Source organism: Lepidochelys kempii, chromosome 6, assembly GCF_965140265.1.
Source record: "Lepidochelys kempii isolate rLepKem1 chromosome 6, rLepKem1.hap2, whole genome shotgun sequence".
NCBI classification, from domain to species: domain Eukaryota; kingdom Metazoa; phylum Chordata; order Testudines; family Cheloniidae; genus Lepidochelys; species Lepidochelys kempii.
Window position 1 is genome coordinate 13224391 of NC_133261.1, and position 12099 is coordinate 13236489.

Genomic DNA, 12099 nt, shown 5'->3' on the forward strand with positions numbered 1-12099 from the left:
GGGGCCAGAGGGCCATGTCTCTGCAACCAGTCCCTGCCCCCCAGACCCAGGCTATGCCTGTCAGCCCCATTCCTGCCTCCCCTGCCCCTCTGCAATGTGGAGTTCCAATCCAGGTTCCACTCTTAGGCCTGGTCGCTCCATGCAGCAGAAGCCACCTATTTCTATGCCACAGGCAGGAAGGAGGCAGGGATGCCCGATTTGGGAGTGGAACGTACGCGGGCTCTGAAATGCAGCCCTAGTTGCTGCAGTGCATGAAGTGTAAACCTGTGGAGGCCAAGAGAAATCAGAGGATCAAGGTGAAAACGAGCCATCAGCCTGTGGCTGCTATAGGGAAGGAGCTCTCTGCCGCCATCTCTTGGTGAACTGGAGGAAAAGGCACAATGCCTGACCTCGTTCGCATGTTTGTTAGCTGCCCTTCCAATGTGAACAATTACCTTTGGGGGATAAGGATATGAAATGTTTTCATCCTTTCTGTGTGGCAAAAAGACAATGGGACTGTACTTAGTGTGTACTAACCAAAATCTCCATCTGGCACGTCTGGGTAATGGAAGTGGGGCTACAATTGGTGTTTTCGTTTGGTTTGTTGAGCAAATGCATGTATGCATGCAAACAAACATGCAAGGATTATGCCCAAGCCTCATCTTAGCTCTTTAACTTCTTCTGTGAATGGGGGAAGGGGTGTGGGTTAGGATCCTGAGAATATGAATCTACCATTGTGCTGACAGATAGTCCTCTGTAGCAAGATGCCCTTATTCAGTACCACTAGAGATATAACAGCAATAGCTGTGTTTGGCACTTCAGGCTGCAGATCTGGCATTGAGGCTACAAGTGATGGTGTGGTGTGAGGTGACACAAAGCTAGCATTGCAGCTAGAAGAGGGTACATGATAGAGAGGCAGAGGCAAATCATTTCTTCATAGAAATCAAGCACCACGCCCCCACCCCCGGGGGCTTGGGATGGACCTGTCTGACTGCACTCTGGGCTGGACTATGCTAACCATGGACTGGGGGGGAAGGGAAGAAAGGGGTGCGTGAAAGGGACATTTGTCCATCAGACAGGCACACTGGCCTCTGGGAAAACTGAGGCAAAGGACTACTGCCCATGATACTATGTTTTACTTACTATTCACGTAAATATACAGTTGATTTGTTGTGTTTTCCCAAATCAATGCTGTGTTCCTTTCCCACTTAATAACATTTCCTTGTTTCTATACACAGACTCATGGCTCGTGAGAGGGGAAGTGTTGCCTGTTAAGGGCTCACAGGGAAGGGTTTTCCCAGGTTTCTTGTGGGTGCTTGAGCTGGTGTGTTTGTTGATTTTAAGGGGAACCCTGAGATATTTTACCCAGCCCTTTTTGCTGCTGACAACACCTGGGTGAAGGGTCACAATACACCAGAACCAAGTGATCATTGATTTTCCTGTTCTTGTTGTCTCTTACTGGACTGGTTGTGTGGGAAGGGGGAAATAAAAAAGGGGCAGGCCAAGAATCCTCTTAGAGTCAGCTCCGGATAGCGATGCCAGGGAATTGCTTCACCCTGGAGAAAAAATTATTGGTTACGTGGCACCCTGGTTAATAAAATATATGACAAATGATTCTCCTTTCTCTGGCATCATGTGTTACTAAAACCTATGATTAAGGTGTCTGGGTTGTTAAAAGTGGCAACTAATATTGGATCTCTACATGTCTGGGTGCCCAATCTGAGTGGTATTGGGTTGATTTTCAGAGGTGCTGAGCATCCACAACTCCCAGGGACACTGACTGGCATTACGGGTGCTCAGCTTCACTGAAAAGCCCTTTTTAAGTTGGGCACCAGCCATGGAAGCACCCAAAGTTAGTGGCTAATAATTAAGAATAATGAGCTGGGGGTCAAAAAATTGGAATTTCCATCCTGTGGGAGAGTCCAATATTTTGATCATTGTTTTTGTCCTAAATTGGGATGAAATGTGAACACAAAAACTTTTCACACAACAAAAAGTACCGAAAATGTTGATTCAGAAATATCAAAATGTTTTGTTCTGGGTTGACAGTGATCTCCCCAGCTGAAGGAAAAGCCTGGAAGCGCTGCCCCAGAGGCGGGAGCCAAGAAATCCTGGGATGCCCAGTGCTGGGCAGTCTACTCCATAACAAATATCCCTTCACAAACAGACACACAGAGGCAGGCACCTCATTCACCTGAAATAATACCAATATTGCCCAGTCTGTCCTGTGGAGACACTATTCATTTACAGAAAACTTTGTGGAGGGCAGTTAAAGTTGTGGCTGCCTTCCAGAACATTGGTTAATAAGCATTTATGTGGGCAACAAATATTTGCCAATGGGCTTTTCAATCTAGCTGCCAAAAGTCCAGTGGCTGGAAGCTGAAGCTAGACAAATTCAGACTGGAAATATGGTGCAACATTTTAAGTGTTAGTCCTGCTTTGAGCAGGGGGTTGGACTAGACAACCTCTGGAGGTCTCTTCCAACCCTGATACTCTATGATTCTAAGTAAGGATAATGAACCAAGGGTTGTGGTGGATTTTCCATCACTGGCAATTTTTAAATCAAGATTGAATGTTTTTCTTTGCTTGCCCAACCAGGAATTAAGTCAAGGAAGTTCTCTGGTCTGTGATATGCAGAAGGTCAGATTAGATGATCACAATGGTCTCTTATGGTCACTTAATCTATGAATCTTTTGGTCTCCTCTCATAAAATAGGCTCTCCACTACCCTGCTCATCCTGGTAGCCCTTCCCTGCACCTGTTCCAGTTTGAATTCTGGCCATATGATCTATGAATATATCAGTGTGAAACTTCTGTACCCCAGACGCAGCTGCTGGAAAATCTCCCTGGAGAAAATGCTCCATCATGGTGTCCCCTCTACACTTTAAAGAAACAGTAATGTTACAACAACAGCAAAACCCAAACCACACAGGTAAGAAAAGCAGGGAATGTAGTCAAAGTAATGCTGCCTGCAGACCGGTCCGAGCTGCTAGGTCCTTCTCTTCATGGGCAAAAAATGTGCTTTTCCACTCTGCTAGCTTAAAGGAGTTCCCTTAGCACACGGGCTGCCGTGTGCAGCCATGTTAGCTGGCCATTTCATAGCCTAGAAGGGAGCTAGCCATCAAATAGGAACATAGGACTGAATCTTGGGTCTTTGAGTCCTGTCCCCTGCTCTCACAGGAAGCTCCATCATATAGGCCCGTTCAAAAATGTATCAAACTCTACCTTAAAACTCATAGAATCATAGAATATCAGGGTTGGAAGGGACCTCAGGATGTCATCTAGTCCAACCCCCTGCTCAAAGCAGGACCAGTCCCCAACTAAATCATCCCAGCCAGGGCTTTGTCAAGCCTGACCTTAAAAACTTCTAAGGAAGGAGATTCCACCACCTCCCTAGGTAATGCATTCCAGTGTTTCACCACCCTCCTATTGAAAAAGTTTTTCCTAATATCCAACCTAAACCTCCCCCACTGCAACTTGAGACCATTAGTCCTCGTTCTGTCATCTGCTATCACTGAGAACAGTCTAGATCCATCCTCTTTGAACCCCCGTTCAGGTAGTTGAAAGCAGCTATCAAATCCCCCCTCATTCTTCTCTTCCGCAGACTAAACAATCCCAGTTCCCTCAGCCTCTCCTCATAACTCATGTGTTCCAGTCCCCTAATAATTTTTGTTGCCCTCCGCTGGACGCTTTCCAGTTTTTCCACACCCTTCTTGTAGTGTGGGGCCCAAAGCTGGACACAGCACTCCAGATGAGGCCTCACCAATGTCAAATAGAGGAGAACGATTATGTCCCTCGATCTGCTGGCAATGCCCCTACTTATACAGCCCAAAATGTCATTGGTCTTCTTGGCAACAAGGGCACACTGTTGACTATTTTCCAGCTTCTCATCCACTGTAACCCCTAGGTCCTTTTCTGCAGAACGGCTGCCTAGCCATTCAGTCCCTAGTCTGTAGCAGTACATGGGATTCTTCCGTCCTAAATGCAGGACTCTGCACTTGTCCTTGTTAATCCTCATCAGATTTCTTTTGGCCCAATCCTCTAATCAGTCTAGGTCCCTCTGTATCCTATCCCTACCCTCCAGCGTATCTACCTCTCCGCCCAGTTTAGTTTCATCTGCAAACTTGCTGAGGGTGCAATCCACACCATCCTCCAGATCATTAATGAAGATATTGAACAAAATCGGCCCCAGGACCGACCCTTGGGGCACTCCGCTTGATACCGGCTGCCAACTAGACATGGAGCCATTGATCACTACCCGTTGAACCCGACAATCTAGCCAGCTTTCTATCCACCTAATAGTCCATTCATCCAGCCCATACTTCTTTAACTTGCTGGCAAGAATACTGTGGGAGACCGTGTCAAAAGCTTTGCTAAAGTCAAGGAATAACACGTCCACTGCTTTCCCCTCATCCACAGAGCCAGTTATCTCGTCATAGAAGGCAATTAGATTAGTCAGGCATGACTTGCCCTTGGTGAATCTATGCTGACTGTTCCTGATCACTTTCCTCTCCTCTAAGTGCTTCAGAATTGATTCCTTGAGGACCTGCTCCATGATTTTTCCAGGGACTGAGGTGAGGCTGACTGGCCTGTAGTTCCCAGGATCCTCCTCCTTCCCTTTTTTAAAGATGGGCACTACATTAGCCTTTTTCCAAACTAGTTAGGTTGTTTGTCCCTGCTACTTTTCCTGGGAGGCTGCTCCAGAATTTCCCTCCTCTGATGGTTTGAAACAGATTTCCAAATTCCAGCCTGAAGTAACTCAAGGCCAGTTTCATCTCCATGTGTTCTTGTGCCAACGCTATCCTTTAGCTTAAACAGCTCTTCTCCCTCCCTGGTGTATTTAGAGAGAGCAATCAGATCCCCTCTCATCTGCCGATTTGCTAGGCTGTCAGAGACCCACAGCTGAGCCCAGACACAGCTCATTGCCCTCAGCTGATACATCGAACACACCTGGCCCTCTCATTGGCCAATGACTCCAGTAGGCACATTCTTAAACACTACCACAGCCATGGGTCTCTGGCTGTTCAGTGGCATTCCACACCTGCAGCTGTGTTTCTGGTCTTGCGTTTCACTCCTGGTTTTCTTCCCACGGGTCCAGGATCCTGGCTTCCACTCCTATTCCTGCTACAACTGATACTCTGGCTCCAACCCTGGGCTCCTGATTCCTGGCTCTTGGCTCCAGATCACTCCCTAGGCTTGGTAATATGGCTCCTGATTTGGGCTCTGGTCACCTCTGCTCCAACCACTAGGCCAGCCTCCCGCCCTGACCATTAGGCAAGACCACCCATGTCCTGGTCCTTAACATAGGCTTAACAAACAAGCCAAGTGCCTTTAGTCACCTCTCATATGTCAACCTATCTCCTAATGAGCTTTTTCAGTCAAGTCAAGATAATGCCACTGAGCTAGAACCACACTCTTGGTCCATCAAGGTAGGGCCTAAAGAGATCTGAATGATAACTCGGCCTGGCGTGTGTCAGACCATTAAGCCTGGTCAATCTTCAATGACTGACTCTGATTGATCAGGAGGAAGATTGTAATAGAGAGGATGAGGGTGATGGGGTAGAGCTGCGTGTGTGGGTGAGGGACAGGACTGAAGTAGCACAAGGTGCTACAGGGAAAAGGGACCAAGAGGAACTGGTAGAGCTGGGAGGGGTGGAGAAGTGGACTGGCAGGAGTGTTGCAGGCTAGGAGCTGTGGGTGTACTTGTTGTGGGACTGTACTAGCAGTGGGAATGGAGGTGCAGCATCAGAGCTGTGTGTGGGGAGCTGACCCTGCACCTAATGGAGTTACTTCCCTCCCACTCATGGTGGTCCCTTTGTCTCTGCTGGGCACAACCCTAGTCCGTGTCTTACCTGTCATTTTGCCAAGTTTGCGTCTCTCAGATCAGACCTGTCATCTCTCCCTAACGAGCCCCTTTGCCACCTGAATCATTTCCCAGTGGCAAAGGGAACATTTTCCAGGGGACTCAGAGGGATATATTAAAATGGGCACGGTGCTAGGTGCAGGGAAAGCTGCAATGAGATTCCATAAGAGAAAAGCCAAATAGGTTGCCCTGGGATGGTCAATTTCCCACCTTTCTTTCATACACCCCCGACCTCTCCAAGGGTTTGCACAGGAAATGCCCCAGGGCTCCAAAGGATTCAGCACTGATGCCCTCACAGATGTAACATCACCTTCTCCATCCTTCTACTTCACTTGTAGCTCAGTGGTTTGCATGTAGGCTAGGGCAGGGAGAATGGGTTGCTCAGGAGACTGAGGCAGGATCTCTTGAGCTCTAAGTCACTGGTTTTAACCTGGCCTGAGGCTGGATAACCCCGGGTATGGGAGAACGGGATCCATGGTTTCTCACCTCCATTGTTATTTGTGTTCTGCTGTTGCTCAGGAACCCCAGACCCAGAGCAGGCCCCCCTGGGTTAGGTGCTGTACAAACACAGAACAAAAAGACACCCCAAAGATTTTACAATCCACCAAACTCGATTGAGGGGGAGGGGCTGGTCCAGGGAGGTGAGAGGATGTGGAACCTTTCATCTTTGGGGCCTCAGTTCCACATCAGAGGAATGAGCTCTGGGGCTCTTGAAAGAACTCCAGTCAAAGTGCTAGCTGATGTGGCTGGAATGTCCCGGGTAGTGGTGGGGGGAGCCGTTAGCATGAACTGCACCTTTTCCCCAGCTCCTGAGACAGGGTTAGTTCAGCCGCTGGGCCCTTTTAACCAGCCCATTGACATTGGAGTGACAGCAGGCCTTCCCTAGCATCCTTCTGAGCCTCATGGAATGTAGATGGGAGAACAAGTCCATCCAAGGGGAGCCTGGCACAGGATTCACTCCAGGGGCTGAGACCGTACGCTCCAGGGAGCCAGGCCCTCCAGCCCTCTCCTATTCTCAGCCCAGCTCCTCCTGACAGCTCAGAGGGGAGGAGCTCTTTGTCTCGCCTGGCAGATAAAAACCCCTCCCTGCTGGGCAGCTCCAGTTTTCCTCACCATCTCTACTTGCTGAGCTCCAGGTTGAGCCATCTGACCCCTGTGCTGGTCTCCCTGACTCCCATGTCCCCTTCTGGTGGCTGGGATCCAATGGAGACTCCCATCTGTGCAGGCTGGACCGCTCGGGAGAAGCCACCCATCTAGATAAGGCAGGTACCTTCAGAGTCCTGCTGTGCAGATTTATCCCCTCTGGCTTGAAGACACTGTTTCCCCATTGCCACCCTTTCCTCCTCAGGAGGTGGTGAATGCTGGGAAACCCATGCAGGGAGTGGGCAAAGGGTATTGGTGGAAGGATGTGGGGCTATTAATTTTTCTTCTCCGTGCCTCAGTTTCCCCATCTTACAGAGAAGGATAATGATACTGGCCTACTTTGTGGAGCACTTTGAGATCTCCTGATCAAAAGGGCTACAAAAGACCTAGGGATTGTTATTATCGGGGATCCTGCTGCCAATTTAGCTATTTTAAAATATGACTCTGGATAGAGTTCCACAGATATGCCCGCAGATCCATCTGCATGCTCAGGGTCCAACAATCCATGCCATACAACGTGTAAAACTGCCTAGGTAGGCACAGGAACTCGCCTATAAACAAATGTGCCCTTTATCTGCCACTTTGTTTGCAATCCAGTTACACCTCACCAGCGTGGCTGTCAATGGTTAGACGTCAGGGGATGCGCTATGTGCCATTCCCCCCCCCCCCCCCCCCCCCCGCCAACTTAGTGATTTTGTCACTAGATTTAGAGACTTTTTGGTTTCCCTAGCGAGGAAATAAGTTCAAAGCGACAAGTGACAAATCTAGAGACTTTCACTGCCAATTACAGTGATATTCAGAGAAAGAAGTTGCCAATTTGTATAGTCACAAAATCATTCACAAGTAGCTCAATAGTATTAATAAAATCCATTCCATGCTCTTCTTACTGCATTCTTTTACATACCAAGTCAATGTCAAAGCTCACTTGGGCATGGCCTCAGAAGGAAGTGCATTCCAGGGTTTCTTGGGCTTAGAGGCTGCGAATGAGAGGCTGGGTTTGACTAGAGCGCCCGGTGGCAGAATAAATGCTTAGCACATAACTGGGACTCAGCTTTGATTCCTTGGTGGCGGGGAGGGGATGAAAAGCCAGATTTAATGGGGAGGGGAGGCTGGAAGAGGGGAAGATACAACTGCCTCTAAGGGGAAAAGTCATGATCTTCTGCTTAATAAAAACTGTTAGTGACCAGGACAGGCACCACTCCCTGGGTGAGGTTGACGCAGGAAAAAACATTTGTCAACAGATCTTTGAGCCTTTGCCCACTGAAATGTTACCTGTTCAAAAACCCTCTCCAAGGAGTGGGAAGCTGGCTCGTCTAGCAGAGCAATTCCTTGGGATTCTGCAGAACCTGCCTTTGGTACTGGCTTCTGTGCTCACCGTGCCTGGGCAAAAGGATACTCCCAGCTGCTGAACAGAAAGCAGCAGCAATGCTGGGTGCTCCCTCTCCGGCTGGATCGTCTTGGCAGCTGAGTTTATTTTGTTATCATTGACCAGCCCTGTTGGTGTCTCTCAGCTGGTAGAGGGCTGGCAGGGAGTTTCTGGCTGTCTTGGCTACACGGGGCAGGGCTGGGGTCCCCCTACTTCTTAACCTGGCATTTGGCTGCCCCTCCAATCCTCCTTTTGGAGCTCTGCTGTCTGGGGGCACAGCCCAGATTCCCCTAGCCCCTGCGGGGTTGAGCTGTCCTGGGCAGCAAACCTGCCTCCCCCGGAGCAGATGTTGCCTTGAGAAAAAGCTTGTGTGGAATTCTTTCCATGCCACCCAAGAGGGGCAGTTTGGTCTCTCCAGCCATAGAACAGGTTATTCTTTGTGCCAATCAAATCCCACCAGAGGGTCACTGCTCCCCTAGATCCTAGGGCTCAGCTCCCAGCCAGCAAAACCCCCAAATCATGCCTGGGATCACTAGGGGCTTTGCTGCAATTGTTGACTCTGAATTCTCTGAACTTCCCTTCAATTCTCTCCGTCAGCCTGTGTGCGCATTTTGTCTGCTTGGGATTTAGTTGTTTGGAGAGGAAGGTGGTTGGAGGCGGGGGGGGGGGGGGGGAATGGAACAGGGATCTGCACGTTTCTAGACCACTCCAGCAACAGCAAACATTCAGAGGAGTGAGATGCAAAGGGACTTTGCTTCTCCATGAGATTCATTCAGAGGGAAACCGGAGAAAGAGAATAGCCCTTTACATAAAGGAGAGGGGGAATTAAAATTTAAAAAATGAAGAATGTTAAAAATAGGGGGAAGAAAGACAAGGAAAGATGATACACAGAAAAAAGAAGGCAAGGAAGAGAGCAAAAGGCTGGGCAATTTGGTGCCATGGAAATGATGACCCTGTAAAGTGACGTTTGATTCCTTGCACCAGGTCCCCAAGCCCTCTTTTATCTTGCCTGAAATCATCTTGTGTAGCCAGGACAGCCAGAAACCCCCTGCCAGCCCCCTGCCAGCTGAGAGACACCAACAGAGCCAGTCAGTGATAACTTCATAAACTCAGCTGCCAAGACGATCCAGCCGGAGAGGGAGCACCCAGCATTGCTGCAGCTTTCTGTTCAGCAGCTGGGAGTGTCCTCTTGCCCGGGCAGGTGTATATAAATTCTCTTTTGAATTCTGTGGGAAGTTTGTTTACTGACAATGTTGACACTTTTTTAATGCCTAAATAGCGACATCTAGCGACTTTGCAGGGTTTCTCTGGTGACTTCCTACTATGTGGAGTTCGCACATGTGATATTTGCAGTTGTCGCACTGCAAATGGCTTCATGATGCAGCAGCTCCCAGGTATCATGGTGCCTGAAGTTAATCAGATTTTACTGCTACAGGCCCTCATTCAGCAAAACGTCCCTGTTCAGGACAGCACCTCTGCACATATTTAACTTCAAACCTGGGTGCAACTTTCAATGGAGTCGATGGGCCCCAGGCCTGCCCTACACTCAGCTGTAAATATTTTGGCTATGACCCTGTCATTCCAGACACCAAAAATTCCCCACATGGCTCCCAAATCAACATAGTGCCAAGGACTCCAGCTGAGGGGCTGGCCCATGGGTCCCACTGGCTCCTGGGTACAGTGAAAGCTCCGTTAGTATGGGTACCTTCTTTCCCGATTTATCAGCATCTCACACTGTGTGCTGACCAACCCTTCCATTCCATCTCTGCCTGTGTATCCGCAGGGACTCTCATCCATGGCAGACGCTGTAACTCACATCCCGGGTTGGCTTCCTCCCCTCCAAACTCAGAGACCATTTTGAGAACACAGGTCGAAACCTCTCTAGGCCCCAGCTCCACCTCCGTGAGTGGGGTAACAATAACTGCTCCCTTCCTTGTGAGGAGTGTGGTGCCTCTGCTCTGTGAAGAGCAGAGAATAATTAAGGCCGCTCAGAGGAAAAGAGGAGCTAGAAGATCCTCAGTGCTAATACAGGTGTGATCCTCTAAGCCGAGGAGTCATTTTTAGGGAGTCATTTCTGGCCCACAGTCTCCTGAAATGTTTGAAAGAGAGACCAAGGTTCAATTCAGATCCAGGTCAGGGGACTCCGAGTGAGTAGCTAATTTAGCAAGGTCACCCAGGCTGCCCGAATTGAGCTGAGGCACGAATGATGCCTGGGGGGGGGGGTTGCTGAGGCGCAAATGATGCCGTGTGTGTGTGTGTGTGTGTGTGTGCGCCTCATGAGAGACAGTGACACCAGCCTTCATGTTTCCTCTTTTAAAACAGCTGCATTGGAGAGAACATGTCCTCTGAACCTGCGAGGTCTCCCAGGCTGGAAGAGGCAAGATGGGAGGAGATTTGTGGGATTTATGCAGGGAGGAGAGTTATGAGAAGCAATGGGGTAAAGGAGTGGCATTGGGTGCCTTGAGGAATCTGGCCCCATGGGTGGTGTCTTATCCATCTCACGATGTCGCTCATTGTCTCCCAGCAGAGCATGAGACAGTGGGACCAATGCCCCCAGGGAACTGCACAGTGGTGACAGAGTTTATATTCCTGGCCTTTCCCACCCACCCAGATCTTCAGACCCTGTTCTTCATGAGCATCAGCCTGGTCTTCACAGCCACTGTGACAAGGAACCTGCTCATCCTGGTGGCGATCCGGGGGGACGCCTGTCTGCACACCCCCATGTACTTCTTCCTGGAGGGCCTGTCCATTGTTGAGCTTGGCTATGCTGCAGCCATCTTCCCACAGATGCTGGTGAATGCCCTGCAGGACAGGAAGAGAATCAGCTTTGGGGGCTGTGGGGCCCAGGTGTTCTTCTTTCTTGGTCTGGGAAGCTCAGATTGCTTCCTGCTGGTGGCCATAGCCTATGACCGGTACGTGGCCATCTGCCACCCACTGCACTACATGCTCATTATGATGTGGCGGCTCTGCCTGTGGCTGGTGGCCACTTCGCTGGCCCTTCGGGGGCTGCTCTCCCTTCTGATCGTGGGGCTGATCTTCCACCTGCCCTTTTATGACTCCAATGGGGTCAACCATTTCCTTTGGGTTGTCAACCAGGTGCTGAAGCTGGCCAAGACCGACACCCACTCCTAGGAGATTGCCCAGTTCATCGCCAGTGTCCTGATAGTTATCCTCCCCTTCCTCCTGATCTGTGTCTCCTGCGTCTACATTATCACTACTATCCTGCGCTTCCACTCAGCCAAGGGCCGGCGCCATGCCTTCCACACCTGCTCCTCCCACCTCATGGTGGTGCTGCTGCAGTACGGCTGCCTCCGCCTGGTCTACTTGCACTCAAAAGGCAGCTGGTCGGATGAACTGGACCGGTTGATCTCACTGGGATACACATTTGGAAGTCCCATCTTCATCTTCAACCCTTTGATATACAGCCTGAGAAACAAGGAGCTCAAGGAGGCCATTGCAAAAGTCCTCAGGAGACGCACAGGTTAACAGCTTTGCAGAGGATACAGGTCAAGATGGGAAATGACATCTTGGATCTCCCACAGTCAGTAGCTGCCCTTGGAGAGGGAGCTAAGAGTGAGTTGTGTCTGGGTCATTGTTACTAGGTAGATTTAGTACTACACATTCAGAAGCTGGATGTTTGGTGTGGTAGTTTTGAGTCTGTTCCCATAGGTTCCCTGTTGCTGGGATCAGACTCCATGAAGGCGAGCAGTCAGGGCAGCTGCTTTACAAAAGGCCATGTGTTCTGTGTG

The 12099-nt window shown here is 49.7% G+C and overlaps 1 pseudogene; it reads left to right on the forward strand.

Moving 5' to 3' along the window:
• Window positions 1-10897: 10897 nt before the first annotated feature.
• On the forward strand, window positions 10898-11836 carry LOC140913129 (olfactory receptor 10W1-like; annotated as a pseudogene).
• The last annotated feature ends 263 nt before the right edge of the window (window positions 11837-12099 follow it).